The sequence below is a fragment of the Diabrotica virgifera genome, chromosome 10, assembly GCF_917563875.1.
Source record: "Diabrotica virgifera virgifera chromosome 10, PGI_DIABVI_V3a".
In the NCBI taxonomy this organism is placed as follows: Eukaryota; Metazoa; Arthropoda; class Insecta; order Coleoptera; family Chrysomelidae; genus Diabrotica; species Diabrotica virgifera.
This window is the reverse complement of record NC_065452.1, coordinates 149,808,242-149,823,822: the sequence shown is the minus strand read 5'-3', so window position 1 is coordinate 149,823,822 and position 15,581 is coordinate 149,808,242. Positions and strand designations below refer to the sequence as shown.

The 15,581-nt window shown below is 34.0% G+C and overlaps 1 protein-coding gene across 3 annotated transcripts in view; it reads left to right on the top strand.

Moving 5' to 3' along the window:
- Nucleotides 1-15,581, top strand: part of LOC114332485 (PRL-1 phosphatase) — a 194,336-nt gene that overhangs the window by 121,957 nt on the left and 56,798 nt on the right. The window lies entirely within an intron of this gene.

Here is a 15,581-nt window from a genome sequence, read left to right as displayed (position 1 = left end):
TGCCCATAGAATGACGTCACGTTGCCATGACAACCGTTGATGCTTGTGCAGCCGAGAAACGAGATCTTCATCCACATCTTCATCTAACTGCTCGAGTCATAGAAGTCAGATGGCACAGGTCAGGACCTGACTATCAAGGACTACAGTTTTAATTTTTGGATTGCATATTGAAATTCTTTTTCAATTTTTGGATTAATTAAAAAAGAGTAGGTATATAATTAATTTCAGTATTCAGATATATTAATGCTACTTTTATTTTTTATTTTTTTGTACCAATTTAATAATATTTTTTGGTGAAGCTCACCTTCACCTACTTCACCTGACCAGCCGCCGCTGGTCCATTTTAAAGAAAATGAATTTATTCCATAATTTAGGTCCTCTCTGTATGTAATCCAAATAAACTTCATAGTGAACACGTTTATTAAAACAAATGTGTTAACCAGAATAAGTGTGACGTTAGACTGTAAATCGGAAACGAAACATTGTCAATACGAGGAATATTTGATAAGTAGGAGGCCTAACACAGAAATGGCGTGATTTTGGAGAAAATCTTTGTACACAATCGTGCAGTTCTATGGATTTCTTAACATTCACAACAATCTGGAAACGACTTATTTGTATTTTAATTTCTTATAAATTAAACTGCTCGTCAAAAGTTATGGATATTATCATAAAATGCTTTAAAAACAAAAATATTCAATTCGTATTCAATAAAATAATTAAATAAAAACAAATACGCAACTCATAAATATTGGCGATATCATTTTAAAGTCTTATACTTTAAAATGTATAATATACGTCTGAATTGCCAATATAAATGAGTCAGATTAAATAAAGTATTAGAAGAATTTTTTTACTTAGCAACAACATTTTTGTTTATTTTAGTAGTATTTTGTATTTTGACAACGAAACCCGATTTGGGCTTCGAAACGGTAATAAAATCATTTTTTTGGTAAAATTGTGGCTTATTTCCCATTAAAAGTAATTTACTATAAAAATACCACAAGAAAATATCTTCAGAACAACATTAAAAATATTCAAAGGTAAATGATAAAAATTCTTTATTATAAAATAAATAATTAAGATCACTGCATCTCTTCTGAATCAAAAATCCACCAACAAAAGTTTCGTAAAAAAAGATAAAAACTAAAATTGACCAAATTTCTTGTAACAACCGAATCATTTTCAAAATCTAACAAAAAATAGGTGGTGTGTCTTCAAAGAGCCTCAATAACTGGTTGGCAACGTATTGGCATACTTTTCACCAGAGGTGTAACCAAAATGATCCTAAGTGGGGGGGTTACATCTACTTGAAGGTCTCTGGGGGGTATGGAATAATAATGGTGTTAAGCGTATAGAGCTCAAAGTACATCCAAAAGGGGGGGTTATAACCCCCAAAACCACCCCCTGGTTACGCCTATACTTTTCACTATTACTACTACTACTACCTACTATCGGTTTACAGCGTTCTTCAACGCCTTCGACTCCTCAACGCCGTTCCTCTTTATTTAACCATAGACCTGGAGAGATTTCTCTTATCTTTCCTCTAATTATTTTTTAACTCCGTCCCTCCAGCTTCTTCTCGGCCTTCCTCTTTTCCTTTTCCCCAAAACCACCCCCTGGTTACGCCTATGCTTTTCACTATTACTACTACTACTACCTACTATCGGTTTACAGCGTTCTCCAACGCCTTCGACTCCCCAACGCCATTCCTCTCTATTTAACCATAGACCTGGAGAGACTTCTCTCATCTTTCCTCTAATTATTTTTCAACTCCGTCCCTCCAGCTTCTTCTCGGCCTTCCTCTTTTCCTTTTCCCTTGTGGTGTCCACGCCAAAATCTGTTTAGGAATCCTGCATTCTCTGTACATGGCCGTACCATATTAGTTGTTTTGTTTTTATGTCATCAATTATTGTATGTGTGACTCCCATCATTTCTCTTATTCTCTCATCTCCCTTGGTATCCGATCTCAGAAGTCTATTTCTGTTACTAGTAACATTTTCTCTGTTCTTTGTTTCAGTGGCCAAACATCACTGCCATATATTTGATTATACTTTTAAGTATGGTATTGCATATAAGCTGTTTGTTCGCTTTAGATATTGTTTGGTTCCACAGGCTGTTCATCATGAATATGGCTTTTCTACCCTGTATGTTTCTGTCTTTTATAGCTGAGTCGAGTGTTCCATCTTGATTTATCTTCATGCCCAAGTACTTTTATTCATCACAGTGTTTAATTTCTACCCCATCGTCTAACGTAATGGACTGCTTTGTCTCTCCAATACACATGGCTTCAGTTTTCTTAATGTTGACCTAGAGACCCCATTTGTTATATTCTTCTGCTAATGGGCTTGCTTCTCCATAATTGTATTCTGCTAATGGGCTTGCTTTTTTTTGGCATTAAAGTAAAAAAAAAACTAAATTTTACTCATTAAATAATTATTGTCCAGTTATCGTCTTAATTATTTTAACTGTACTAATATCCGTCGAGTAATTATTATGAATGATTAATAGGTTGTTAACAACATTTTATCTATAGCGGCTTCTGGAATATCTTAAAAATATCGAATTTCATTGATAAAATGCACATATTCCACCGATCTTCGCTTCGACTAACAAAGATGTGGTATCCGGTATCTTATGCTATCTTTTATGAAAGATAATGTTTCGGTATGATATTACATTGATATACAATTTTTGTAAATGAAATATATATCTTGTGTTCTATATAATATACATAACTAAGCTAGGTAGCTTATATGTTGCATTGTACCATATTTTTCTTTAAGTGCCGTCTCCTAATCGGAGGTTGGATATCATCATCACTATCTTTACTCTATCTACCGCTGCTCTAAAGAGTTCTATAGAACTGCATTTAAACCAGTCCCTTAAATTCTTCAACCATGACACTCTCCTACTTCATATACTCCTTACGCCTCTTATCTTTCCCTGTATTATCAGTCTTAGCATTTCATATCGCTGTCCCCTCATTACGTCTCCCATATATTGTAACTTGCTTATTTTTATTGTGTTTATTATTTCGAATTCTTTGCCCATTTCTCGCAATAATTACGTGTTCATTTTCTTCTGTGTCCATGCTATTCTAAGCATCCTTTTGTAACACCACATTTAAAATGACTGTAGCTTATTTATGTGTTCTTGCTTCAATGTCCAGCTTTCAAGTCCATAATGCAGTATCGAGAACACGGTATCATCTCAAATCTCTTACTCTCAGTTTTAAGCTAAGGTCTTTGTTGCAGAGAATTGTTTTCATTTTTACAAACGCATTTTTTGCTATTTCTATCCTGCTGGTCCTTATTTCTGTTTGAAATTTTTCTCTGAAATCCAGGTTCCTAGATATTTGTAGGTATCAACCCTTTCTATCGGTACATTTCCCAAATGTATGCTTGTTTGTATGTTTGTTTTCTTAGTTATTATCATGTATAATTTGGTCTTTTTTATATTCATTTTTAGTCCATATTCTTCACAGAAACTGTTTGATTTGTTTAGTAGTAATAATTGGAGTTGTTGTTCAGCAGAGCTTGCCATAATCACGGTGCATTGTACCGATTGATGATAAATAACAAATTCTGCTAATTGTTCTGATGTTTGCCATTGCGAAGTCAAGAATTTTTTTTGGTTAGGCACCAGTAGTTGTAGAAGTTAAGTCTACAACTCCTTATAATACATACAATATTCTATATATTATATTATGTCTGGCGACCCACCTTCTCATGTTTTTTCATATTCGCGACCCATCCCTCACCCATGATGATATATAATGTACATTATTCGGCTACTGTAAGAGCCACGCCGCGACCCACCTAAAATCCGCGCGCGACCCACTAGTGGGTCGCGACCCACCGGTTGGGAAACGCTGGTCTACAACATAGTCTTATTTTAAGCCACATCCCTAAATGGCATTTTATCACTTCTTACAATTTTCTTCTATTCTGTGTATCCTTTTTTTTTTTCTTCCGTTTTGTTTTATTTTCGGACCAAATTTTTATTCTCCCTGTATTTTTTCCTAAGACGTATAAATATATTGAGATGTACTCTTCTTTATGTACCATGTCCTTTCAGGACGTTGGTTACCATCATCGCTATCTTAATTTTATTCACTGCCACCCTAAATAGCATGCTTGTATCAACACCATACCAACCTCGCAACTTCTTTAACCATGAAGTTCTTCGTCGTCCTGTACTGTGTTTCTTGAACCTTAAGACTTAAGGGGAAAGAAGAAATATTGCCACTGAAATGATGTGTTGGAAAAGAATGTTAGAAAGAGATTCCCAACATGATGGATCAAACAAATTACAGGAATGTGGAAAAGACCTATACATGAGTTAAAAGAAATGGCCAGAGATAGATATCTTTGGAGACGGACAATACACAACATTATGATGACCACACTATACTCCCTCCGTGGAGTCAGGGCTGAAGAGAGAGAGATCCCAGGGTAAATTGTAATAAGGTTTTGGAATCTTGGAAGTCTAGCAGATAAGAATATGGGGTTGGTGGATGTCCTTAAAATAAGGGAAGTACAAATTGCTTGGATCCAACAGACGAAGTGAAAAGGACAAATGGCGAAGAACTATGTAAAGGATACAAAATGCGGTATGTGGGGAAAAGTAACACTATAATAGGAATGGAGATAAACTAACTGCTAATAGGTAAAATGAAGGAGAATGTGATAGAGATTGTAAGAACAAATGGTAAGATAATATCAGTCAAATTTGGACTTGATAAAGAATTTCTGAATGTGGTGAGTGGTGACTGCATGGAAATAAAAGAAAAGCATATGAAGGCCTAGGTTTTAAAACTAGAAATCATACTGTGCTTATGATAACTGCTAAATATAATATAAAAATGATATACTTATTTAGAGTTTGCTAAAACATTCTTTCAAAAAAGTGAAAATCCCATACAAATTTGGATAAAAACATTCTCAAATACTCATGCAGAAGGTACTCAAGAACTACAAGGTAATAACTAATGAGGCTATATGCCCAACAACATAAGTTACTCGTGTTGGACATATGGTGGGCAAGACGTGAAAAATAAGGTGCATGCAGTTCAAAAATAGAAGAAAAAGGAGCTTTCACCACATAGAGAAATATATCACATAAAATGACGTCTCTTGGTGTTTTATAAAATGTAGATATTAGGAAAGACTAAGAGGGAATTAGTGCAAAGAATCTGACAGTGGTGACAAGATCTTGAAGATAAAGGTTTTTTGCTCAGCAGGTTAAAAAAACGTACTAAACGACACCACAATAGAAGCGGTTAATGATTATATATATTTGGGATAGATAATAAAAATAAATAGGGAAAACCAAACAGCGGAGGTCAAAAGAAGGGTCAGATTGGCCTGAGCAGCATTTGGGAAATTAAAATGGGTCCTAAAGAATAAAAAAAAACAACAATACTTAAAAACAAGAGTGTTTGACCAGTGCATACTCCCAATTCTCACATACGCATGCCAAACATGGACATTGACCAAAGCAAACATGGATAAAATAATGGAGACACACAGAGCCATGGAGAGAAAATGGTAGGAGTAAAATTAACAGACAAAAAGCAAAACAACTGGGTAAGAAATAAAACAAAAGTCAAAGACGCAGGAGAACATATAGCCAGGCTAAAATGGAGCTTCGCAGGTCATAACGCTAGACAAACGGACAATAGGTGGAATACCACGATACAACAATGGAGACCATGGACAGGAAAGAGAGCAAGAGGACGACCCCAGATGAGATGGGGAGACGAGATAGGAGGAACGCACTGGAAACAGAAAGCACTAAACAGAAGCGAATGAAGGAAACTGGGGGAAACCTATGTTCAAAATTGGACGAATGAAAGGGCGAAAGAAGAAGAAGAAGGTTAAAAATATAGCATATATCTGTTGTTGATGTGAATGTGAAATGGTGTTGTGCAGCAGAAAGATTTCATTGAAGTCCAAAGTTTAGTATTCGGCACCAAATGTTGCGAAGTTAGAAGGACAAAAGAATAAACAATACAGGTGACAGAAATGAAAATGCTTATATACACTGTGGTGCAAAAAAATCGATTCACTAAAAATTTGGTCATTTTGATGTTTAGAATTTCCTAAACCTGTTCTCCGATTTAAGTGATTTTTACCACGTTATAGCCTTATTCATTGACCATATCTCTGTAATAATATTTTTGCTAGACAGTCAAACTATCATTGTATACCGGGTGTACGAATCAAACTGTATTTTTTTCTCAAAGTTCGCATCACCCTGTCGACTATTCTGATATTTATCAAATACTGAAATTAAAACCCAACTATAACCTCAGGTTTTTGTCTTTCGATTCATTCGCTTATATTGGATAATAAAGAAGTTAGGTACTTTAACAACTGACCATGTTCGTGAGTACAGGGTGTTTCTAAAATATTTGCGCAAAACTTTAAGGGGTTATTGCACATGAGAAAATAATGACAATTTGCTTTATAATCATATGTCCGCAAACGCTTCGTTTCCGAGATACGGCATGATCAATTTTTTTTACAAACTGATGATTTTCTTATTGCTTTAAAACCAGTTGAGATGTGCAACTCAAATTTGGTGGGTCTTAAGACGTAGTTATTGCACATTTTTTGACATACAAGAATTTAATATTCACCAGTGGCGCGCAAACGGGTATTATGACCGATAATATTACCCGTACGCACGCCAATGGTGAATATAAAATTCTTAATTGTATGTTAAAAAATGTGCAATAACTACGTTTTAAAACCTACCGAATTTGATTTGCATATCTCAACTGGTTTTAAATCAATAAATAAATCATCAGTTTGTAAAAAAAATTGAACATCCCGTATCTCGGAAACGAAGCGTGTGGGGACATATATGATTGTAAAGCAAATTGTCATTATTTTCTCATGTAAAATTACCCCTTAAAGTTTGTCGCACTTATTTAGAAACACCCTGTACTGATGACGAACATGGCCAGTTGTTAAAGTACCTAACTCTTTTATTATTCAACGTAAGCGAATGAATCGAAAGACAAAATGTTAAGAAAACCTGAGGCTATAGTTGGGTTTTAGAGATAGTGCAAACACTCTTGACCACGGCGCAGTAGAAGAAATTTGGTTTAGTCCCCACTTCCATGCGAAACGCACTGTATCTACAATAGAACCTTTCTGCCTTTCCGTGAATTTTGACATTTTGACTGCGCCTTCGCGCAGCTCCATGGTCAGGAGTGTTTGCACTATCTCTAATTTCAGTATTTTATAAATGCTAGAATAGTCCACAGGGTGATGCGAACTTTGAGAAAAAAAACACAGTTTGATTCGTACACTACACCCTGTATACAATGATAGTTCAACTGTCTAGCGACAATATTATTACATCGATATTGCTAATGGATAAGGCTATAACGTTGTAAAATATAACTTAAATCGAACAACAGGTTTAGGAAATTCAAAACATCAAAAATTACCAAATTTTTAGTAGATCGATTTTTTTGCACCGCAGTGTAGAATGAATACTTTTTCTCTTACTTCTTAACAGAGCTGCAGGTATAAACTGTTAAATTCAGTTATCAAAAAAATATTTTGAGCTAAAAATTAATATTTTGCATAATATTTTGTTATATTATAACAAAATATTTATTATAGGTATGTATGTAGTTCCAAAACATCGCGAATTTTTTATTCTATTTAATCACACCGGAGATCATACCGTTAGACAATTATACGAGCCGTTATGAACCAAATGGTGTATATAGGACAACTTTCTACATATCAATCGTTTCATGTATAGACGAATAATGTGCCATCACAACAAAGGTCACCGAACAGTCTAAATAATAGGTATACTTTGATAAGTATATGCATAATGAACGATTGTTTAAATTTATCTTGAGACATCAATAAGTCGGGCAGACATATTGATTTTTCGTGTTTCAGGTACATTTCGTTTATATATTCTCTTTAAAAGTAGTCGTTTGGAGTCAATTAAAGTCTTGGTAATTAGACTCGTATATTTCTTTCTAAAATAGGCCAATAAAGTGCCCTGTTCCTTAAATGAGTGATGTCTAAGAAGTTAGACTAAAAGATCTATGCAATATTTTTTTTGTGAATTTGATGGCCTTGGCCGAGCCACTTAGCCAGACATTTTGTTATTTAAAAAACAAACAAATTTGTTTTTTCAATCAGAGGAATTTTTTCTGTATTTCTAACTCTAAATACATAACAAACTAACATATTACAATTATTATTTAAGTGGTTATATCTATTACCAGATATCTAAACCTTGCTTCCTGCTTTATTATTTTCCCATCAATTTCAATTTTACATCGTAGTGGGTATTTAGATGTTATACATTTGGTTTTTTCTGCAGATATTATCATATTGTATTTCTTGGCTGTTGTATTGAAGATGTGTGTTAATCTTTGGAGATCGTCTTCTGTCTCGGCGATTAATGCGGCGTCGTCTGCAGAACATAATATTTGGATTTCTTTGTTCCCCATTCTGTAACCATGATCTTTACATACTGCTTCTATTATTTCGTCCATTATTATATTAAAGAGCAGTGGGCTTAACAAGTCACCTTGTCTGACTCCGCTTTGTACTGGTATATAAATTGCGTTAGTTTTCCATTTTTCCGTAGATTTTCAACTGTTTCTTGTAATTCATGTTTGATTATGTGAATTTCTTCGTTTATGATAATTTCTGGTATTTCTGTCATTTGTTGTTATTTTGTATATAACTTCTCTAGTTAATCCATGTATTCTTTTCGATGTGTTTCGGGTCTATACTGCGTTCCACGGTCATCTTTAAGTACAGACTCGTTATGAAGAACAGTGTTGCCAAGAGATATTAATATTTATATTAAATAAATTTTAAAGTATTTTTATGCCTCACTTTGTCTATTAAATTTGTCAGTTCAAAATTAAATTTTTGGAAAGTAGTAGATAAGTAAAAATTAGTTTAGTTTAATCTTTAAATACAAATAACCTGTTAAAAGTATATTTATTTCGTTGAAATCATATAATAGAAGTATAACTTCTTACGTGCGTACAAAGTACACGTGTTGAAAAGTACATTTTTAAGGCACTCATGTGAATTGCAGAATTCGCTTCGCTCATTCTGCAAACTTTCACATGCGTGCCTTAAAATTGTACTTTTAACACTTATATCATAAATAACTATTAAATATAATATTAATCACAGGCTAATTCTGTGGCTTGGTTCTAAAAGGGCCAATGTCAAATTTTTGTTTTTTGTACAGCTTTCTTTTGATTTTAATATTGACCAAATAAAATGCAAAAAATTGACACTGGCCCTTTTAGCAATAAGCCACATTATGTGACTTGGTGTTAAAATGGCCAATTTCAATTTTTTGCATTTTGTTGTCAATATTAAATTAAAAAGAAAACTGTACAAAAAAAAACAAAAAATTGGCATTGGCCCTTTTAGAACCAAACCACAGAATTATAATTAATATTCAAATGATATATCTTTAATATCGTATAAATATCTTTCATAGTACCTATCTATGAATTATTTAAAAATAATAAAACCCACAGATTTTCAAATCAAGATGTTTTGGACTTCTGGAATATTCTATTTAGACGGACTTTAAATTCGTCTGCTTAAAACCGGCAACACTGAGCTGCAAGGTTCCATACAGTAGGAAAAATGAAAGAATACCCATGAACGAACATATAAAACACGCTGTATTTTCCTTTCACCGTGTCACACAAAAAATTGGCCAGCGCAAGTACATGTAATAATTATTATTACATGTACTAGCGCTGGGCAATTTTCTTTGTGACACGGTGACAGGAAAATACAGCGTGTTTTATATGTTCGTTCATGGGTATTCTTTCATTTTTCCTACTGTAAGTTTTATATTGGGTTATGCTGCCCACACTGCAAAGTGACTGCGGAACGCAGAATAGTAATTCCTTCACCTGTGCTTTATACAAATTATGCTCCAGTTCTTTTGAGAAGCGTTCCCAGTAATACTTGTTTTAATTCTTGTTTGTGTTGTGTTTCATTTTTTATTCTCTTGTAATCCTCGTACGCTTGTTGTGTCTTGTTTGACATGCAGGTACTTCTGGTAAGAGTTTCGTTCTCCCTGAAAATTTTATTTCGGAAGATTCCATTGTTTCAGTATAATTTTGTTATGTTGGAGAAGGTCCATCATGTTCAGCACGATTTGTCCTTCAACACACTAAAAATGCAACCAAAGTGCAGTATTACGTCGTATCCACTAAATTTGTTCTATACAGGCCGACAGACAGAAAGACTTTTCTGTCGGCCAGTGTATTCTGTACAAATTTGACATACAAAATTACACTGCAATGTTATCATCATTATTCTGACATTGCAGATTGCAGTCCTCGACCATTTCGACTCGAGTTTATGTCATTCTGTTCTGTTGTTTTGTCTTTCAATTGGATATAGGACTGGACTGACTGCCATAAAAATGCACTTATTGAATTGAAAGTATTGTTCCGCGTTGTGAAACATTTGATTTGTTTTAAGATTCTCGAGATTGAATTGACAGCACTGTTCCGCGTTGTGAAACATTTCATTTGTTTTAAGTCTCTATACTAAAATCACAATAAAGATGCACTAGAAATAAACAAACCAAGATACGTTGAATGTTACGACGAGCACTCTCAAATGATGATTTCATCATCATCACGTAGCGCTCCAACCCTGGGTGGGTTCTGGCTGGCTGTACAACTTTCTTCCAATTTGTTCGGTCTTCCATCAACCTAGGGTCAAATGGGATGTTTATTTTTCGGAGATCTGCTTGGATGTTATCTCTCCATCGCATTATGGGACATCCGAGTGGTCTTTTGCCTGTAGGAATCTCCTCTCATACCAGTCTTACAAGTCCCTTGTTATGAAGTCTGTGCACGTGGCATGTCCATCTTAGTCGCTGTTATTTAATTTCTTGGACAATAGCGGCATCATTGTAGAGAGCTTTTAATTCTATATTATTCGTTCTGATCCTATACTGGTTTGTGGTGATGTCGTCGTGAGATCCGAAAACTTTTCCTAAGTATTTTTCGTTCAAAACTTCTGAGCTTTTCTTCGGTTGCTTTGGTCATAGTCCACGTTTGGTATCCATATGTTAGTACAGTTCTGACGATGGATTTATAGATTTTGATCTTTGAACATCTTGTAAGATTTTTTGATTTTATAAGCTTATCCAGTGCGAATAGACAGCGATTTGCCGATTGGATTCTGTCTTTGATTCCTTCAGTAACATCTTTGTCAGCTCTGATTACGGCCCCCAGATACTTAAAACGTTGTACTTTTTCGAAATTGAAGGTGTTGACCGTCATATTTTGTCCTATCCTGTCTCTTTGTGTCGTTCTACTTATACACATATTTTTCGTCTTCTCTTCATTAATATTCAAGCCCTACTTCACTTGTTGTTCCTTCCACCTTGTTGAAAATGTCTTTTATGGATAGGATGGAGTCTCCAACGAGATCAATGCCATCTGCATATGCTAGTAATAGCTTGGGACCTTGAACTGATAGCAATTCTGTTTTTATTTCGGCTGACCTTATGGCTTTCTCTAATACAAGGTTAAAAAGTAGTGGAGATAACGAATCACCCTGTTCGAGTTAACTGTTGATTTCAAAGCTGCCAGACAGTTTATTATTTACACGTAGTTTAGATATTTCACCCTCCATACAGACTTTGGTCATCCGAATGAGCTTGTTTGGTATTGAGAACTCCGCCATGGCATTCCATACTTGACATCTTTCTACGCTATCATAGGTCTGTCGAAAGTCTATGAAGAGATTGTGTATGGGTTTGTTATACTCCCATCCCTTTTCTAGAAGCTGTCAGCGTGAATAGTTGATCTGTTGTTGATCTGTTTGTTGAATTCTTCTTGTTTGCTTTGTGAATCATGATTTACAATGTATAAGCTTTGTAAATCATGATTTGGGATTTACAATGTATGTATATACATAGTAAATTATGATTCGGGAGTGCTCCTCGTAACATTCAACGTGTGTTGTTTTGTTTATTTCTAGTGCATCTTTATTGTGATTCTAGTATAGACGAGATTTTTTTCTGGCGGTAAAAGTTTTCGGTGGCTCACGCTGTAAATAACTCAAGCAAATTACTGTAATTCGAATCGAAGATACATAAAAACATGTAATAGAGTATAGAGTTTGAACGTCTAGACACGAACATTATTTACTGTTTCACTGAAATTATATCGTATACCACTGATCCTTAATAGGCCAGGGTAATAAGACAAATATATTCCCTGTTCGTGACACTTTAACAGCCAGGGTACTGAAGCGTTTTTTCGACAGGTAATACCTATAAGAACAAATTGTAACGATTTCCTGCGTAGTACACTAATAAATGCATCCTTTAGGCTTAGATATGTTCCCATCCTTTGGAAAACTGCAGAGGTTATAATGATAACAAAAGTAGGACAAGATAACCATGAATTAACATCATACAGGCCAATCTCCTTACTATCCATAATCTCAAAGGTGTTTGAAAAATTACTACTACGAAGAATGAACCATATAATTGAACAAAAAAATATTATTCCAACTCATCAATTTGGATTTCGTGATAAACACTCCACAATTGACCAGATCCATCGAATAGTAACTGAAATAGAAAAAGCACTGGAAGGGGACAAAATTTGTTCGGCAGTATTCCTGGATATCGCAAAAGCATTTGACAAAGTATGGCATGACGGTCTGTTAATGAAGCTAAAGAAAATATTTCCTATGCAACTCGTTGAAATATTGAAGTCATACCTACACCAGCGAACATTTAGAGTTAAAATGGAAAACGAGTACTCTGAGTTAAAGCAAATAAATGCAGGGGTTCCACAAGGTAGCGTTCTTGGACCAATACTATACCTTTTGTACACATCTGACATTCCGGAGAGGGAAAACATCCAACTGGCCACATTTGCTGATGATACAGCAGTCATGACAATAGGAGCAACTATAGAGGAATCTACGATTAACTTACAAAATGCAATTAATGGCATAGAAGGCTGGTCCAAAAAATGGCGTATAAAGTTTAATGAACAGAAGTCAGTTCATATTAACTTCACTAACAAGAAAATCAATAATCTTCCAATTATCCTAAACAACAACGTTGTTTCTAATAAAAAAACAGCGAAATACCTGGGTTTAAATCTCGACGTCAAACTAAAATGGAAGGAGCACGTTAAAAAGAAAACTGAACAGATGAAGATAAAGTACAAAAATATGTATTGGCTAATAGGTAGGTACTCTCAACTTTCCATCCAGAACAAAGTACTAATTTACAAACAGATATTGAAACCGGTGTGGACCTATGGCCTACAATTATGGGGCTGTACCAAAAAAAGTAATTACCGAAATTTAGAAACGCTCCAGAACCGAATATTAAGGAATATTGTATGTGCTCCTTGGTATGTTCGGAACGACGATTTGCGTAGAGATCTTAAAATCGAATCTATTCCAAATGAAATTAAGAAAGTCGCCAGGAGACATGAAGACAGGCTCCATAAGCATTCCAACCATGAAGCACTTCAGCTTCTTGTCAACGAACCCCAGATGCGAAGGCTCAAGAGGACTAAACCGTTCGAGCTCGTGTAATGTGTGAAGTTGTGCCGGGCTTAGTTAGTGTTGTGCATTGTATTGTAGCCACAACAAATACGTGAGCAATTAGTGAAAAGCAGAGTCAGTGCTGTGCTGTGTAGCCACAACAAAGAAGTGGACATTTCATGTAAAAAAAAGCTAGGATGGACCAGGTGACATCTAGTTTACAAACATTTTTAGGGAAATTAGGTTAAAGAAAAAATACTGATTAATCTTGTAGATTAGGTGTATTTATATTGTTTAAATAAAAAAAAATTCCTGCGTAGGATCTGGCGGCGTTTTTTATTTATAAACAATTGAGTGTCAAAAACGGCCTTTTTCTATTTTTTCAAATCAATGGAAAACAGTGAAACTCATGGGCTTTTTAGTACAAACATCTTCGAGAGCATTTATTGCTAATTAAATTGCGAAAAAAGGTCGAAATTGCAAAAAATTCATTTCGCAATAACTATTGTACAAATTAGTGTAGGTACACCTTTGAAATTTTTGTCAAATGAGGATTCTTTGGTGCTTAATATGTGACAAAATTTTCACGGAGATTCATTCAATTGTTTAAATTTTATTCAAATTGTTTATCAGAGACAGCTTTTTTTGCGATAAGTCAGAAAAAAATAATGTTAGAACCATCCTACAGATGTCAAATGAAAGAGCATGACCTAAACTTTCAAATTGGTTTAAAAAAAGTTAATAAAAAATGCATTATTAATAATAAATAATTATGCAAAAGTATCGTCAATTTTTCCGTATAAATTTTTTGAATAACTTTTTTCAAGAAAATGTATTTTTTTACCGTGTTTTAGGTGTACAACTACCAAGTAATGGTATGTATATAATAATTGATCAAAACTTGTAATAAATATATATATAATTTATTATATAAAAAATAAAAAGTTTATAAGGAAAGATTGAGGATACTTTTTCATAATTATTTATTATTAATAAATACATTTTTTATTCACTTTTTTTAAACCAATTTGAAAGTTTAGCTCATGCTGTTTCATTTGACACCTGTAGAGTGGTTCTAACATTATTTTTTTCTGACATGTTATTGCAAAAAAAGCTCTCTGGGATAAACTATTTGAATAAAATTTAAACAATTGAATGAATCGCTTTGAAATTTTTGTCACGTATTAAGCACCAAAGAACCCTCATTTGACAAAAATTTCAAAGCCGTACACTAGTTTTTACAATAGTTATTGCAAAATTAATTTTTTTGAAATTTCGACCTTTTTTCGCAATTATATTAACAATAAATGAGTGTATCAACCTTTATAATACGCCATTTTAAATGCTGTCGAAGATGTTTGTACTAAAAAAACCATAATTCTCACCGTTTTGATATGAAAAAATAGGAAAAAGGCCGTTTTTTGACACTAAATTGTTTATAAATAAAAATGGCCGCCAGATCCTACGCAGGAAATAGAACAAAATTTGTTCTTATAGGTACTACCTGTCGAAAAAACGCTTCAGTACCCTGGGTGTTGAAGTGCCATGGAATAGTATATTGTGCAACAAGTGCAGAAAGGTACTAATTTCTCACGAGTTTGAAAAGTTGCGGTACGAGCGCAAGCGAGTGCCGCAATTCAAACGAGTGAGAAATTACCTTTCTGCCCGTGTTACACACTATACTTTTTCTACAACCACAGTTTTTGCTAAAAATAAAAATTACAATTTCCAAACGAAGATTTATTATAATAATAAATTATAAATTTTAAACTGTATTTAATTCATACTAATCAATTTAAATTCCTTATAACTAAACAAATTACACAGAAATCAGTTAGAAAATTAATGCACTGCCTTTATTTGTTTGAATTTAAACTATTTTAAATAAATTATTACAAAATAATGTCACATTTGACGTTATATTTATGCAGTCACGGATTTCCACAAGACCTACTTCATTCGAAGTATCTTGCTGAGGTTGCTAAATCCTTATTGGTTACTTGATAATTATAA